This window comes from Hemitrygon akajei, chromosome 17, assembly GCF_048418815.1.
Source record: "Hemitrygon akajei chromosome 17, sHemAka1.3, whole genome shotgun sequence".
In the NCBI taxonomy this organism is placed as follows: domain Eukaryota; kingdom Metazoa; phylum Chordata; class Chondrichthyes; order Myliobatiformes; family Dasyatidae; genus Hemitrygon; species Hemitrygon akajei.
Window position 1 is genome coordinate 84,593,457 of NC_133140.1, and position 14,838 is coordinate 84,608,294.

The 14,838-nt window shown below is 44.0% G+C and overlaps 1 pseudogene; it reads right to left on the bottom strand.

Moving 5' to 3' along the window:
- Nucleotides 1-14,838, bottom strand: part of LOC140740490 (cadherin-5-like) — a 52,927-nt pseudogene that overhangs the window by 19,649 nt on the left and 18,440 nt on the right.

The window sequence follows — 14,838 nt, forward strand, 5'->3', positions numbered from 1 at the left end:
CAGAGGCACTTCCCTTAAAGAACCCAAAAGACTGAATCTTTAGTATAGTGAAGTTAGTTATGGACTGTTACTGTGAAAGCGTGTTTATTTGGAATAAGGGTTTATGAAAGGGAAATTGAATGTTTTGAACATAGACGGTTTTATGTTGCACTAATCTAAAGGGGAACAAGTTTAATACATGGAACTATTTCTTTTAGAGTAATAACCCTGGCCGCCCAGCATTACATAATGATCTGTTGTCTGCGAATGTGCATTGTGCTCTCTCTCTCACTGCAATTTGAACACACCAGTTAGAGTCATCTCCCATGTGTGTGCACAGACACAACACAACTGACAATACTTCAATGACTGAGTAACGTGCACAAACTGCTGGAGGAACTCAGCAGATCAGGCAGCATCTCAAAGAGGGGAATAAATAGTCTACATTTCAGGCCAAAACCCTTCATCAAGACCGGAAAGGAAAATGGAGGATGCCTAAATAAGGTGGGGGAGGGGAGGAGGCCAGGCCAGAAGGTGACAGGTGAAGCCAGGTGGGTGGGGGAAGGGGGATGAAATAAGAAGCTGGGAGGTGATTGGTGGAAAAGGCAAGGTGGAAGAAGGAATCTGATAGGAGAGGAGATTAGGCCATGAGAGAAAGGGGAAGAGGAGGGGCACCAGAGTGAGGTGATGGGCCACTGAGGAGAAGAAAAAAGGGAGCAGGGTAGGGAACAGAAGATGAGGGAAGGAGAGGGAAAACATTACCAAAACGAGAAATTGATGTTCATGCCATCAGGTTGGAGACTACTCAGACAGATTATGAGGTGGCTCCTCCTGCTTGAGAGTGGCCTCATCACGGCAGAAGAGGAGGCTATGGACTAACGTGTCTGAACAGGAACTGGGAGAGGAAATGGCCACAAGGAAATTCTGCTTTTTTCTGATGAAGTGGAGGTGTTCGACAAAGTGGTCCCCCAGTTTACAGTGCCTATAAAAAAGTATTCACCCCCCCTTTGGAAGTTTTCATGTTTTATTGTTTTACATTAAATCACAATGGATTTAATTCGGCTTTTTGACACTAATCAAAGTGAATCTTCTGTGCCAACATGAAAACAAATTTCTACAAATTGGTCTAAATTTATTCCAATTAATAAATATAAAATAATTGATTGCATAATTACTCACCCTCTTCAATTCAGTGTTTTTAGTAGATGTACTTTTGTCAGCAATTATAGCCTTGACTCTGTGTGGATAGGTCTCTATCAGCTTTGCACATCTGGACACTGCAATTTTTCCCCCTTTCTTCTTTACAAAACTGCTCAAGCTCTGTCAGATTGCATGGGGATCGTGAGTGAACAGCACTTCTCAAGTCCAGCTACAAATTCTCAATTGGATTGAGATCTGGACTCTGAATTGGCCACTCCAGGACATTAACTTTATTGTTTTTAAGGTATTCCCTTGTAGGTTTGGCTTTATGCTTGGGATTACTGTCTTACTGGAAAACAAACCTTCCCCCAAGTTGCATTTCTCTCAGACTGCATCAGATTTTCCTCCAGGATTTTCCTGTATTTTACTGCATTCATTTTACCCTCTACCCTCACAAGCCTTCCAGGCCCTGCTGCAGTGAAGCATCCCCACAGCCTGATGCAGCCGCCACCATGCTTCACAGTAGAGGTGGTGTGTTTTGGATGATGTGCAGTGTTTGGCTTATGGCAAACTTAGTGTTTAGTCTGATTTTGGTTTCGTCGACCATAGAACCTTCTTCCAGCTAACTTCAGAGTCTCCCACATGCCTTCTGACAAACTCTAGCTGAGATTTCATAAGTTTTTTTCAGCAGTGACTTTCTCTTTGCCTCTCTCCCATAAAGCTGCAACTGGTGAAACACCCGGGCAATAGTTGTTGTGTGCGCAGTCTCTCCCATCTCAGCCAGTGAAGCTTGTAACCCCTCCAGAATTGTCACAGGTCTCTTGGCCTCCCTCACTAGTCCCCTTCTTGCACGGTCACTCAGTTTTTGAGGACAGCCTCCTCTCGGCAGATTTACAGCTGTGCTATATTCTGTCCATTTCTTGATGACTGAATTAACCAAAGGATATTCAATGTCTTGGAAATGTTCTTGTATTCATCTCCTTACTTGTGCTTTTCAATAACCTTTACGTGGAGTTGCTTGTAGTGTTCTTGTCTTCATGGTGTAGTTTTTGCCAGGATACTGACTCACCAGCAGTTGGACCTTCCAGACACAGGTGTTTGAGCAGTTTTGTAAAGAAGAATAGGAAAAAATTGCAGAGTCCAGGTGTGCAAAGCTGATAGAGACCTATCCACACAGACTCAAGGCTGTAATTGCTGCCAAAGGTGCATCTACTAAACACTGACTTGAATGGGGTGAGTAATTATGCAATCAATTATTTTGTGTTTAGTAGTAGTAACAAATTGAGACCAATATGTAAAAAATTGTTTCACTTTGACATGAAAGAGTCTTTTCTGTTGATCAGCGTCAAACAAGTCAAATCAAATCCAATGTGATTCAATGTTGTAAAACAATAAAACATGAAAACTTGCAAGGGGGCGTGAATACTTTTCATAGGCACTGTACGTCGGGTCTCACCAATGTAGAGGAGATCGGACCAGGAGTCAGACAGCTGTCTGTAAGGAGTTTGTACATTCTCCCCGTGACTGTGTGAGTTTCCAGGTGCTCTGGTTTCCTCTCACAGACCAATGGTGTGCAGGCTAGTAGGTTAATTGGTCACATGGGTGCAACTGGGTAGCATGGGCTTGTTGGGCCAGAAGGACCCATTACTGTGCTGTATCTCAAAATAACTCTGGAGTACATTAAAGACTGGAATCTAATTGGTGGATTTTGGGTTTCATATATAGAACGATAGATCTCTGGAAGAGAGTTCCAGATGGGGTCTCCAGGTGATGAATCGGTGGAATTCATGGCCACAGATGGCTGTGGAGGCTCTGTCTTTAAAGCAGAGGATGAGAGGTTCTCGATTAGTCAGGGTGGCAAAGGTTACGGGTAGAAGGGAAGAGAATGGGGCTGAGAGGGAAAATAAATCAGCCATGATGGAATGGTGGAGTAGCATGATGGGCTGAATGGCCTATTTCTGCTTCTATGTCTTATGGTTTCACAAGTTTTAATCCAATGTTTCTGGTGAATTAATAAAGTACACTATCAGACTCCATTTTTGTTTTCCCTCTAGCTGTTTCCCCTTTCCAGTCCTGACAAAGGGTCTCAGTCCGAAACATTGACTCTTTGTTCCTCTCCACAGCTGCTGCCTGACCTGTTGAGTTCCTCCAGCATTTTGTGTGCGAGACTCCATTTCAATGTTTTTTTATATTCCAGTGTGCTTCCTGGATGTATAGAACTGAATGGCCACTCTGCTTAGCAACGGCATGAAGTAATATCCTTCCCCTTTAGTGGAAACGCACATTTCCTGGATCTAACTCTGATTTTTAATTGTTTTATTTTAAATGTAAATTTGCCATTTCACTCCCAGTGCAGTTGACAGTGGCCATGGTTCAGAGGGTGAGGGGACAGGGTCATTGTCTCTATCTCCGACATGGTTGTTTCCAACAGCACGCTGTAAAATGAAGCTGTCTTGACTAAATCTTCCTGAAGGATCAACAAATGGGCCTGTACTCACTGGAGTTTAGAAGAATGAAGGAGGATCTCAGTGAAACCTATCGAATATCGAAAGGCCTAGATAGAGTGGACTGTGCGAGGATGTTTCCTGTAGTCTAGGACCAGAGGGCACAGCCTAAGAATAGAGGATGTCCATTTAGAACAGAGATGGAGAGGAATTTCTTTTGCCAGACAGTAATGAATCTCTGGAATTCATTGCCACAGACGACTGTGGAGGACAAGTCATTGGGTATATTTACAGTGGAGGACGAGCAGTTAGAATGTCAAAGGTTATGGCAAGAAGGCAGGAGAATGGGGTGAGGGATAATAAATCGCTGTGATGGAATGACAGAGCTCTCTCGATGGGCTGAATTCTGCTCCTTTCTCTTACTGTCTAATGATTCAGTAAGTCAGTACGTGCCTGTGCAGAGAGAAAGGGTCAGTGATCTGTGGGGGACCTTTCATCACGTTCCTCCTGCTCTTCCCACCCATTTCCCTTTTACTGTCTCTGCACGTTGTTTTCAACTTTACAATGACTAATTCCAGTTCTGGTGAAAGGCCATCGACCTGAAACGTAATCATCTCCCTTCTCCCCCCACCCCCCCAACCCCTCTCCCTCCCTCTCCCTCTCCCTCTCCCTCTCTCTCTTCCTTTTTGAAATTTAAAATTGTCAACATATTCCAGCTCTGATGAAAGGTTGCCAGCCTGAAACATAAACAACATCAGCATCCTCCTCCTCCTCCTCCCCTCCCCTGCCTCATTCTCTCTGCCTGTGTCTGAACTATGGAATACCTACAGCACCTTCTGTTGCTATTTTGGATATTTTATTTACTAATATTTTCATCAGAAAGTGATGGTGAACCATGGACAGTACAATAGGTTGCTAGGCCATTTCAGTCAGCATGTGGGTGTAGACCAGAGTTGTATAGTGGCCAATAATAATAACTGCAACTCCACGCAGCACCTTAAGTACGTTGCTTGTTTCCCTGTGATTCACCTTCTGTGAGAATATTGTCTTCTTAAAGAAGAAAGAGCCATTTACATCAGGCAGGAAGTACAGGAGCCTGAAGACCCAATGTTCAATGACAGCTTCTTCCTCTCTTACATCAGGTTCTGAACCACACACACAAAATGCTGGAGGAACTCGGCAGATCAGGCAGCATCTATGGGGGGGGGGGGGGGGGGGGGGAATAAACAGTTGACGTTCGGGCTGAGTCTCTTCATCAGGATTACTTCCCTCCATAGATGCTGCCTGACCTGCTGAGATCCTCAAGCATTTTGTGTGTGCTGCTCAAGATTGCCAGCATCTACAGATTTTCTCTTGTGTTCATAACCTCTTGTGCTCAGGTTCCGAATCCCTTGTGCTCAGGTTCTTGAAATGACCTGAAAAACTCTGGGACAAGATTTCTTTTTCTCTCTCTCAACCTGAACTAGTTTGATTAAGGTTCACAGCGATTTGCCCTGCTATATGATGAACTGAGACTGAGGCAGTAGGCTGATTTCAGTTGCTCCGGGATTCGGGTCTAAATTGCTTCAGAATGCTGTTGCTTGATTTTACTGTTTGCATGATTTTTCTCCTCTTTCTCTGCACATTGGGTGTTGGTCTTTTTTTTAAATTGTCCTTTCGGGTTTCTTGCTTTGTGTAAGCAGACCAATCTCAAGGTTATACAATTTATACATTGATAATAAATGTGCTTTGAACTTTGATGTTTAACTTGGTTAATTTGAGGTTCCTTAAGGTTGTCATAGCCGGGCTAGAGGGCAGTGGGAAACTTAAATGCTCTCAATGCCCTACCTCTCGAATAGCCTCTGACAACCAAATCCAGTTCCTGGCCTTCACGTGTGCGGAACTGTCTCTACTGACTGGAGAAGCGGCAAAGGTGGGTTACTGGTGCCTTAAATCCAGTTGCTTCAGGCAGATGGGGCTCATCAGCTGTCGTTGGCAGCTCATCTAGATGAAGGAAAACTCTGATCTCGAACTTCCATTCCCTTGTGTCTATACCCTCTCATGGGGAAAGCTTCAGGAGTAAACCCTGAGGAAAAATCCAGAGCTGGAGTCCCTAAGACGGTCCTACGTTGAGTTCTATGCCGACTGGCAAACTCCTGTGACACCGCTGGTGCCAAGCTGTATCGGTCTCCACCATTTCTTTTGAATTCATCAGCTGCGTGGAGACGGAGGGCTTGCTGCACTGGTGACAGCTTGTACGCCATACTGCTCTGGCTTGCATATCACGTAGACAGATGGGACGTAGCATCCAAGGTTGACCCCAACCAACAGAGGGCCTCAAGGTAATTTAAGTTTATGTTAACTTTCAGTTGTCATGTCTGCAGTGCAGAGTGATAGAAAACTACAGAACAGAAACTGCCCCTTTGGCCTTTCCAGTCCATGTCAGACTTTTTAAACTGCCTAGTCCCATTGACCTGCACCTAGACCAATAGTGTTCTGCTGGTGGAGAAAGGCAACTTTCCTGGCAATTATACCCTGGGTGTGAATGCCCAAGACAAGAACTTGCACTTAAAAGTTGACTGCATCGTGGTTTAACCTCTCACCTGATGCGATTCTTTGCCTGATCCGGGTCTCTTGCAGAAACAAGTCCCACTCGAGTGGACTTGGGCCGGTTCTCACGCACCTTGAAGCTGTACGGAGAACGGATGAACACTGGAGGCTCGTCAACGTCCAGCACCTCGATCACCAGTGTGGTGCTGTTCTTGTACCTTTTCCCCTTCACTGGCGTGGGGTTCTCTGCTTCCACTCGGACATGGTGTAGTCGCTTGGTCTCAAAGTCCAGGGGCTGTTAGGATCGAAAGCAGTGATCAGCTCAGCTCAACTCAATGAAGGGGAAAGATTTGTACTGCAGGTGAACAAATTCCCTAAAGAGACAACTATGAACGTTTCCCTCAGCGTTAGAGAGGGTCCAGATGAAATTTACGAAAATGATCCCTGGAATGAAAGGGTTAATGTATGAGGAGTGTTTGATGGCTCTGGGCCTGTAGTTGCTGGAGTTTAGAAGAATGAGGAGCATCTCATTGAAACTTATTGACTATTGAAAGGCCTCAACAGAGTGGATGTGGAGAGGGTGCTACCTATAGTGAGTGAGTCCAGGACCAAAGGGCACAGCCTCAGAATAGAAGGATGTCCCTTTCCAGCAGGGATGAAGAGGATGGTGAATCTTTGGAATTCATTTCCACAGACAACTGTGGAGGCCAAGTCATTGGGTATATTTAAAATAGAGGTTGATAGGTTCTTGATTAGTAAGTGTGCCAAAAGTTATGGGGAAAGCGGAAGAATGGGGTTTGAGAGGGATAATAAATCAGCCATGATGGAATGGCAAAGCAGACTTAATGGGCTGAATGGCCTAACTCTGCTCCCATGTCCCCTGGTCTTCTGGCTAGGCCAGGGAAGCAGGGTTGTGTGACACTTTGGTCCTGCTGCTCTCAAAGTGTGTGGATTTCCGGTTGGAAGAGGAGGCTCACCAGGATACCACCTGGACCAGGGAGTACAAACAATAAGGAGAGGTTGGACAGAATTGGGTCATTTTTTTTCTGGGATATCAGAGGCTGAGGGAAGACCTGACAGATTATATGTACAATTATGAAGCAAGACCAGGGTAGAAAAATGTTTTGTCTTCCCAGAGTAGATACATCAAGTACTAGGAGAGTCTAGATTGAAGGTGAGACGGGGAAAGTTAATGGGAAATGTATGGGGCAACTCTGTTTTACTCAGAGAGTGTTGGGTGACTGGAACAGGCTGCCAGCGAGGTGGTAGAAGCAGATGCAATGCGTCATTTAAGAGGCATTTACACAGACAAATGACGGTGAAGTAAGTGGAGGCATATGGATCATGTGCAGTCAGATGGGATTAGTTTCATTTGGAATCATGGCTAGCACAGTCATGATGGGTTGAAGGGCCTGTTCCCGTGCTGTACTGTTCTATGTTAGTCATGTAGTCATTGAGCCATAGAACAATACAGCGCAGAAACAGGACCTTCAGCCCATCTCACTGTGCTGGCCTGGTCTTCTGCCTCATCACATCATCCTGCACCCTGACCATAGCCCTCCATACCCCCCCATCCACACATCAATCCAAATTCACAGAATCAGATTTATTATCACCTACCTTCTTTCTGTATCACGTGAAATCTCTTGTTTTGTGACAGCAGAACAGTGCAATACATTAAAAGTTACTAAAAGCTACAATAAGAAATATAAAGTATCTCTTGTGTGTTATAATTGAACCCACATCCACCACTTCCGTTGGCAGGTCATTCCACAATTACACCACCCTCTGAATGAAGAAGTTCCTCTCTAACTCTCCATAAGTATTTCCCCTCTCACCATAAACCCATGACCTGCAGTTCTGGTCTTGCCCAACCTCAGGGGAATTTATTCTATCTGCACCCTTGTAATTTTGTATACCTCTATAAGATCGTCTCTCATTTTCCTACACTCCAGGGAATAAAATCCTAACTTACTCAACCATTCCCTATAACTCAGGTCCTCAAGTCCCAGCAACATCAATTTAAATATGTCCCAGGTGTAGGGGAAAAGTTACATCAGGGCAGGACATGTCAAACAATTGGGCTTTGTTTGTATAACAGAGGGAGCTAGGGATATGGCTACAGTACTGTGCAAAAGTTTTTGGCACATGTAAAAACATTCTGTAAAGCTAAGATACTTTCAAAAATAATGAAATGAAAGGCTTCCAAATATTGAAAAGACTATAAAGAGCAATAAATAGTAAAAATCTAAATCAAGTTAATATTTGGGGTGACCACCCATTGCCTTCAAAACTGCATCAGTTCTCTTAGGTACACTGTTGTACAGTTTTATAAGAAAATCGGCTGTAAGGTTGTTCACAGTTCTTCTGCAGACTCTGGCTGTCTCTCCAGGTAATCCAGACAGGGACCTGTGGAGGCCATGCCATCTGAAGCTATATAAAAAATCTAGGGTCCCTAAGACTTTTGCACAGTACTGTGAATAGTTCCCTGAATACGGAGAACGAGGTAGACAAGGTGCTGAAGGTTGCGTTTGGTGTGCTTGCCTACTTCAGATGGGGCTCTGAGTACAAGGATGAAGGAATCATGATACTGTTTTGGTTAGACCACTTCTGGAGTGTTGTGTTCAGTTCTGGTCACCCCATTACAGAAAGGGTATGAAGGCTTTAGAAAGGCTGCAGAAGAGGTTCACCAGGACGCTGTCTGGATTAGAGAGTATTAGCCATAAGGAGAGGTTGGACAAAATTGGGTTGATTTCTCTGCAGTGTCCAAGACTGAGGAGTGGATTGATAGAAGTGAATTAAATTAGGAAAGGCACACACGAGAGGATTACCTGCGTCTCAACCCCCCCCCCCCCGCCCCCGCTGTTTGTGACATTTACCAGGAGCGTTGCTGATAAGGGGCCCAGAGCATCGTTGAGGATCCCTACCACGCATCCCACAATCTCGCTGACCCACTACCACCAGGAAAGAAGTACAGGGACACCAGGACCAAGACTGCTGGACTGGGTATGTTGTTTGATTTGTTGCATATACGTTTTGTGGGTGCAGTGATGGGAAAAATTAACGGAAGAAAAAGTTAGGGTAATAGCACATGACATTCATGAGTTACATCAAGGAGACGGACAGACAAAAGTTTTGAAGACTTTGTTAGAACTTCTCAGTTTAAAGACCGATGGAAGACCATGGATCACCCACATCATACCACATGGCAGAAAATGATGATTTTGTGCATTTTGAATTATTTTTTATTAACTTATTTATGGTAAAATTTTGTTTCATGTGCTGTGCATGATGTATGTTTTGTGGGTGCACCATGATCCGGCGGAACATTGTTTCATTTGGTTGTATATATGTACAGTCAGATGACAATAAACTTGAACTTGATAGGGTGGACGGCTTATCTTTTTCCCAGAATAGCAGAGTCTAAAATGAGAGGACATAGCTTTACGGTCTCATAGCCCCGCCATGAGCAAACCACATCGCAAACAAAAAAAATCACCTCTTAGTGCTTCCAATAACCCATGCAGCCCATCTAGTCAACGCTAATGTCCAAGGTAGTTTTTCCCATTTTGGGTTTAGTCAGAGAGTGGGGAATCTGTGGAATTCGTTGCCACAGGTGGCTGTGGAGGCAGAGTTATTGGGTATATTTAAGGCAGAGGTTGATAGATTCTTGATTAGCCAGAGCAGGAAGGGATACGGGGAGAAGTCAGGAGACTGGGGCTGAGAAGATCAGCCATGATGAAAGGGCGAAGCAGACTTGATGGGTGAAATGGCCCAATTCTGCTCCTCTTATGGTCTTATCATACTAGAGTAATCATCACTTTGCATCTCCCTCAAGCTCCCCTTAAATATATCTCCACTTGCACGTCCCACCCTGTGGGACGAATACCATATTCCCCACACTCTTTGGGCAAAGAAATCTCTTCTGAATTCCCCACTGGGATTCCTGGTGACTCTCTTTCATTGATGGTTTCCTGCTGTGGTCTTCAGTTGAACACATTCCCTCTGAACTAACACCATCAAAATCTCCCTTCATTTCAAGATCTCTATGAAATTGTCTCTTAGCATCCCAGAGCAAGGAGCCTTTTCACATTCTCAGATTTCCAGTGTCATAAATCTTTGTATCCAAGTACAGAGAAACTGTAGGATAGAGCTCCCTCTACACAGTCCGAGAGCAGGGATAGCACTCATTAGAGACAGAGTAAAGCTCTCTCTACACCGCCTTGTCATCGAATCTCAGGGCAGAGACAGCATTCATTTGATAAAGGATAAATCTTCCTCTACACTGTCCTGTTACACGGTCTCTGGGCAAAGACAGTAAAGAATAAGTTTTAGAATTTTATCATTAATGAAAATTTACCTTTTGTAGCATTATCACACACTCCTGTGTACGTGGATGGGTTGTGATCTGAAGCATATTGTTAGGTTCAATTGTGTACAAGATCTTCGCATTCTCTCCTTCATCGAGATCCTTTGCCTCCACTCGTCCAAATTCAACTCCAACCGAGGTGTTTTCTGGCACCTTATAGATATATTCGCCTGCTCAGACAACAAAACTCCACTTTATACAGACCCATAAAAGAGACCTCTTGACCTAAAATGTCAACTGTCCATTCCCCACCATAGTTGTTGCCTGACCCGTTGAGTTTCTTCAGCATTTTATGTGTTGCTGACATTAATCCGGGCTGGGGCTTGACTGGAAAATACTAAGTACTTGTTTAATGACGGTAAGTGGGTTACGGGGCAGGAGACACTGATCATCACTCTGTGTGTAGTTTTCCATTCATTCTATTGTACTTCTGATTCCTTGTTCCACTGTAAATGCCTGCAAGAAAATGAATCTCAAGACATTACTGTACATGGTCCAATGGTTCAATTTAATATCAAAGAATGTCTAGTTTACAACTTGAAATTCCTACTCTTCACAGAATGAAGAAACAGAAAAAATATCCCCGAAGAATGAATGACTGAAAACGTTAGACCCCCAAAGCCCTTCATCCCCCTCCCATGCAAAAGCAGCAGCAAATGCATCAACCCTCCGCCCTCTCCCTCCCCCCACTTGCTCCAGCAAATGCATCACCCCCCCACCCACCAAACAAGCAGCAGCAAAGCCCCCAGAGACCGTAATCTAGAGTCCAGCAAGAACTACTGTCCATCCCAACACGTCGACATCTCAGACAGGCTCTCTCGCACTAGAGGGGAGAGACAGATATCACTCCTGCAACAGCAAGAGGGGAGAGCAACAGTTGGCTGTTTCGATGTTGCAATCTGCCATGGCGCTAGTCTGTCATATATGTAGTTCGATAATAAATTACTTTGTATCATCACTGCCTGTGGCGCAGTAGCGTAGTGGTTAGCTCATTGCTTTACAGTGCCAACGATCACTGATTAGGGTTTAAATTCTGTCACTCTGTGTAGGGAGTCTGAATATTCTCCCTGTGTCTTTGTGTGTTTCCTCCGGGTGCTCCAGTTTCCTCCTACACTCCAAAGGTATATGTTTCGAGTTAGTGAGCTGTGGGCATGCTGTGTTGGTGTCGGAATCATGGCAAAGTGTGGGCTACTCCCAGCATCCCCGCTGACTGGGCACAAAACAACTCATGTTTCAGTATTTCAATGAACATGTGATAAATATAGCTAATCTTTATCACTTGATTAAAAGCCCTAATTCCAATGCTAACAAATCCCAATGCAATGGGTAAATTTAAAGCAGAGGTTGATAGGTTCCTCTTTGTTTTATGGGGAGAAGGCAAGAAATAGGCTTATGTGGGATAAATAATCAGTCATGATGGAATGGTGGAGCAGAATCGATGGGCCAAATGGCCTAATTCTGCTCCTACATCTTATAGTCAAAGTGAATACACCAGTAGTGATGTGTATCTCTATCAGACCAAAACTAACCCTGACCCACACAACAGCTTTGACTTTCCACAAAACAAAATATTGTTGGTTCAGAATTTCTCGAGAATGCTGGGCAAGTTTAGCCGATTGACAAACTCGCTTCATTCTCATCCTTAACCTTCTTTTGTGGTGAGGGAACAGTCTGAATTGTTGAGCTCACAGTTCCACTGAAGGTTCATCTCACCGCACCCTCTCGATATTCATTACGGTCTGCATCATTAGAGGTCCAATCTCTACACATCTCCACACCAGAGGTCCAGTGTCCACATCTTGGTGCAGCTCATGTCTTCTGTGTTGGCACTCACACACAGAAAGTCTCCTCCCAACTGAATATAAGGCTTCTAAGCCTTTTCCTACCTCACTTCCCATCAATATCCTTACCCTTGTATTCTAGACCCCTTGAAATGAATGCTAACATGGCATTTGCCTTCCTCACCATTGATTCGACCTGCAAGTTAACCTTTAGGCTGTTCTGCACAAGGACTCCCAAGTCTCTCTGCATCTCAGATTTTCAGATTTTCTCACTGTTTAGAAAATGGTCTGTACCTTTATTTCTCCTACCAAATGACCATGCATTTTCCAACATTGTATTTCATTTGCCAATTTTTCTCCCATTCTCCTAATCTGTCTAAGTCCTTCTGCAGCCTACCTGTTTCCTCAACACTACCTGCCCCTCCACCAATCTTTGCATCATCTGCAAACTTGGCAATAAAGCCAACTATTCCATTGTCTAAATCATTTATATACAGCATGAAAAGAAGTGGTCCCAAGATCGACCACTGCGGAACACCGCTAGTCACTGGCACTCAACCAGAAAAGGATTCTTTTATTCCCACTCGCTGCCTCCTACCAATCAGCCAATGCTCTAACCATGTTAGTAACTTTCCTGTAATACCATGGGATCTTAACTTGGTAAGCAGCCTCATGTGTGGCACCTTGTCAAAGGTCTTCTGAAAGTCCATATATACAATATCCACTGCATTCCCTTTATCTATCCTTCTTGTAATCTCCTCAAAGAATTCCAACAGATTCATCAGGCAGGACTTTTCCTGAAGGAAACCATGTTGACGTACTATCTTGTCCTGTGTCACCGAGTTCTCCATCACTTTATTCTTAACAATTGACTCTAATATTTTCCCAACAACTGAGGTCAGGCTAACTGGTCTATAATTTCCTTTCTGCTACCTTCCTCCTTTCTTAAAGAGTGGAGTAGCATTTTCAATTTTCCAGTCCTTTGACACCATGTCAGGGTCCAATGAGTTTTGAAAGTCAATTTCTTATGCCACCACAATCTAACGCTACCTCTTTCAGAACCCTAGGGTGCAGTTCATCTGGTTTGGGTGACCTATGTACCTTTAGGTCTTTCAGTTTTTTGAGTACCTTTTCTCTTGTAACAGTGACTGCACCCACTTCTCTTCCGTTACACACTACAACATCAAGCATACTGTTTGTGTCTTCCACAGTGAAGACTGACGCAAAATACTCATTTAGTTCAGCAGCCATCTCCTTGTCCCGTTATTATTTCTCCTGCCTCATTTTCTAGCAATCTTATATCCACTTTAATTTCTCTTTTATTTTAACATACTTGAAAAAACTTTTACTATCCACTTTGATATTATTTGCTAGCTTGCTTTCATATTTCATCTTTTCCCTTCTAATGAGTTTTTTAGTTGCTCTCTGTAGGTTTTTAAAACTTATCTTCCCACTAATTTTTGCTGTGTTGTATGCCCTCTCTTTTGCTCTTACACTAGCTTTGACTTCCCTTGTCAGCCACGGTTGTACTATTTTGCCATTTGAGTATTTCTTCATTTTTGGAATACACATGTCCTGCACCTTCCTCATTTTCCCCAGAAACTCACACCATTGCTGCTCTGCTGACATCCCTGCCAGCAGCTCCTTCCAATTTACTTTGGCCAACTCCTCTCTCATACCACTGTAATACTGACTTTACATCAGACTTTACTTTCTCCCTATCAAATTTCAAGTTCAACACAATCATATTGTGATCACTAGTTCCTAAGGGTTCCTTTACCTTAAGCTCCCTAATTGCCTCTGGTTCTTTACAATCCACCCATCCAGTATAGCTGATCCCCTAGTAGGCTCAATGACAAACTGCTCTGGAAAGCTATCTCTTCTGTGTTCAACAAACTCACTGTCTTGAGATCCATTACCAGCCTGATTTTTCCAATCAACCTACATGTTAAAGTCTCCCATGACTACCATAACACTGCCCTTGTGACTCGCCTTTTCTATTTCCTGTTGTGACCTGTGGTCCACCTCCCAGCCACTGTTGGAAGGCCTGTCATCGAAGTTCTTTTACACTTGCTGTTTCTTAACTCAACCCACAAGGGTTCAACATCTTCCAATCCTATGTCACATCTTTCTACTGCTTTGATGCCATTCTTTACCAGCAGAGCCACACCACCCCCTCTGTCTACCTTCCTATCCCTCCTATATAACATGTAACCTTGGAAATTCAGCTCCCAGCTAGAAGCCACGATTGAGTGACGGCCACCACATCAGCCCTGGAAATCTGTAATAGGGCAACAAGGCTGAGGCTTTATAAGGCACTGGTGAGGCCTCACCTTGAGTACTGTGAACAGTTTTGGGCCCCTCATCATAGAAAACATGTGCTGGCATTGGAGAGGGTCCAGAGAAGGTTCACAAGGATGATTCCAGGAATGAAAGGGTTATCATATGAGGAACGTTTGATGGCTCTGCGTCGTACTTGCTGGAATTCAGAAGGATGGGGGGAGATCTCATTGAAACCCTTCGAATGTTGAAAGGCCTAGACAGAGTAGATGTGGAAAGGGTGTTTTCCATGGTGGGAGAGACTAGAACAAGAGGG